The 3,306-nt window shown below is 44.8% G+C and overlaps 1 non-coding gene across 1 annotated transcript; it reads left to right on the forward strand.

Annotated features, from left to right (window-relative positions):
• Positions 1-2,937: 2,937 nt before the first annotated feature.
• Positions 2,938-3,009, forward strand: TRNAM-CAU. The gene has a single exon. It is a non-coding gene; the product is annotated as a tRNA-Met (tRNA).
• The last annotated feature ends 297 nt before the right edge of the window (positions 3,010-3,306 follow it).

Genomic DNA, 3,306 nt, shown 5'->3' on the forward strand with positions numbered 1-3,306 from the left:
GCCTTTTATAGATGACACATCAGCCAAAGGATGGTTCCTGGGTAATGTCCTGTTAAATCAGATGGATGCAAGCAGCTGCTAAACTGGGAAATACATCGTGCCATCAGACCAGCCTCTGATATGTCACTGATTCAGCCAATTCCATTTATCTGAGATAGTTAAAAGCAAATGAGAAGGCCGGAGCAACTTCCTACAAAGACAGGCTGAGAAATTTGGGGTTATTTAGACTAGAGAAGAGAAACCTCTGAGGAGACCTTTTAGCAGACTTCCAGCATTTAAAGGGGACCTACAATAGAGATGGGGAGGGACTCTTCATCAGGGAACGTAGCGAAAGTACAAGGGGTAATGGATTTAAATCAAAAAAGGGTAGGTTTAGATTAGGTTTATGGAAGAAATTTGTCACTCAGAGAGCAGTGAGGCCCTGCCCCAGGCTGCCCCAGCTGGGCCTGTAGTTCCATGCCTGGGCACATTTGTTCTGAAATATGCCTGCCTTTTCCTGAATGAACTTAAGCTCCTGGAAGTAGACTATAAGGCAGGAAAGCCCAGGGGGAACTGGGCTGCTTTCTGGAACTGATTTCTGTGCACTATATTTACACTCCACCTCAATCCCGCGTAACTGCTGTGTGCAGTCATATGCTCCATGTCCACTCAGCTTCTTTCCTGCCAGTTGTATCATGCTTGATGACAGTTTGACCAGTTTTCTGGTCTCCAGGCAAGAGGTTTGACTGGCATCAAAGTGTCTACTTTTGATATTCACCCTCATTTTTTTAAAAAAATATTGTTATTTCTTCATCTCACCTTCTAGACCCTGAAGTTTTATCCCAGAAACAATGACTATAGTATTCCCATAAATTATACAGACCTTAACATACACACAAAACCTAATTCTACAACAGCCCATACACAGCAGGTTACACCCAGCATAGCTCAATATTTTAATATGACTTTACGAAGATGAAGCCTACTCAAGGCTCCTCAGACCACCAGAAGGTTCTCAGAGGATCACATTGACTTTCATAGCAACTCTCACTTACTTCCCTGGGTTGGGAATCAGGCTTCACCTTCCTGGTCTTTTCAGCTGCTCTTTTTCAACACAGCATTTTCAACTCTGCATTTTCTTTATCCTCCATGAAGCAGCAGGATCCTCTCATCAGGAATTTAATGGCCAAAGCTTCTATGGAAGGAAGCCAGGAGGTGCAGAAGGATGGTACCTTCATATGGCAACCTCTAAGGACTGGCTTGGGGGCCCATAAACAGCATGAGGATTTCTTGCTTGAAAGAGAGTCCAGTTTCCAGCTCACCTGGGTTCTTGCCAAGAAAAATTAGAATAATTTGTTACACCTTCCTTCCTCCAGAACTAAACTATCCACCCTTTCTGAAACAATATACCATGGTTCTTCATCAGCTAGGAAACCCTAGAACAAAAGAAATCACATCTCCATTGTGAAACAGATTCTTTTGAGAAGACATTGGTAGTTTCTTCAAAGGACAGACTGGGGATGAAGAGAAAATGTATTTTAATTATTTATTTATTTTTTTTTGCCACAGACCCACAGTAGCAAGCTTCATTTCCAAGAGCCCTGTTACAAAGACATTCATGGTCCTAATAGGCAGAAATGTCTTAGCACAGAGAAATAGCTCAACAAGGTTTTTTTTTTTTTTTTTTTTTTTAAATCTTATTTCAGTAGTCAGTCATGATTTAATGCAGAAAGGACTACACAGCGTTAGCTACATCCTGTAAGGCTGTGTGGAGAACACAGACCCTATCACAGCCTTTTCTCTAGTGGACAAGGAGAGATGGTCTTACTCTGGCTTTGCTAATTGTCTGGCATGTCACCCTGCTGCACTTTATGGCTCTTTCCAAATCCCATTCCAGCAGTGCAAGATCAGCCATGGTGGCTGGCTCCAGGTTGCACATAGATAACAACCTCTGAAGGTCAGACACGGTTCCACAGCTGTCATCATGGGGACAGATTACCCCAGGCTGTAGCTGTCTCCACTCATACAACCACACACACCCTGCTAGGTGAAATTTAATATATCTTCCCACATCTCATAAGTCCCTGAACCTCAAGGCAGAAACCAGGGGAATAAAGTCCCTACCATCACAAAAGATCAGTTTTGAGAGCACCTGAAGAACCTGAACATACAGAAATCCATGGGACCCAATTAGGTGCATCCCAGGGTCCTGAGAGAATTGGCAGATGTAGTTGCTAAGCCACTATCATCACATTTGAAAAGTCATGGCAGGCAGGTGAAGGCCTCAGTGATGGGAGAAAAGGGAATGTCACACCCATTTCTTAAAAGAGAGGTAGGGAAGACCCAGAATCAACTGACTAGTTGGCTTCACCTCAGTGCCTGGTAAGATCACAGAATGGATCCTTCTGGAAGTTATGTCAAAGCATATGGAAGACAGGGAGGTGATTAGAGACAGCTGACATGGCTTCACCAAGGGCAAATCATTCCTGACTGATCTAGATTTCAAAATGGACTGACTGCATCAGTAGACAAGGGAAGAACTTCTGTTTTCATCCACCTAGACTTCTGTAAGGCCTTTGATACAGTCCCCCACAACATTCTTGTCTCAAAATTAGAGGCATGCATTTGAGAACTGTTAGACGGATAAAAAATTGGCTGGATGGCAGCATCCAAACAGTTACAGTCAGTGCCTCAAAATCCAAGAAGAAACCAGTAAGAAGCGGTGTCCCTCAGGGGACCAAATACTATTTAATACCTTCAAGAACGGCATAGACAGTGGGATGGAGTGCACCCTCAGCAGGTTTGCCGATTGCACCAAGCTAAGTGGTGCAGTTGATATGCTAGAAGGAAAGGATGACAACCAGGGGGTTCTTGCTAGTCTTGAGGGATCAAGTTCAAGTTCAAGTGTGTGGTCTTAGACCTTCAGTAGAGCAATACCCAGCATTAATCCAGAGAAGGAGCAGAGTGGCGCAGTGGAAGCGTGCTGGGCCCATAACCCAGAGGTCGATGGATCGAAACCATCCTCTGCTATAATGTTTTCTCTTTCTGCATGTGGTAAGCTCCAAGGTCTTTTCCAACCTAAATGATTTTACAAACTGGTTGAGAGCAGCCCTGCAGAGAAGGACTTGTGTGTACTACTGGTGGGTGAAAATTTGGATATGAGCCAGCAATGCACACTTGCAGCCCAGAAAGCTGATGGTGTCCTGGACTGCACCCACACAAGCACAGGCAACAGGACAAGGGAGGGGATTCTCCCCTTCTGCTTTGTGAGACCCCCCCCCCGCAGCATCAGGAGGACGTGGGGCTGTGGGAGCGGGGCCAGAGGAG

Source organism: Aythya fuligula, chromosome 6, assembly GCF_009819795.1.
Source record: "Aythya fuligula isolate bAytFul2 chromosome 6, bAytFul2.pri, whole genome shotgun sequence".
Lineage (NCBI taxonomy): Eukaryota > Metazoa > Chordata > Aves > Anseriformes > Anatidae > Aythya > Aythya fuligula.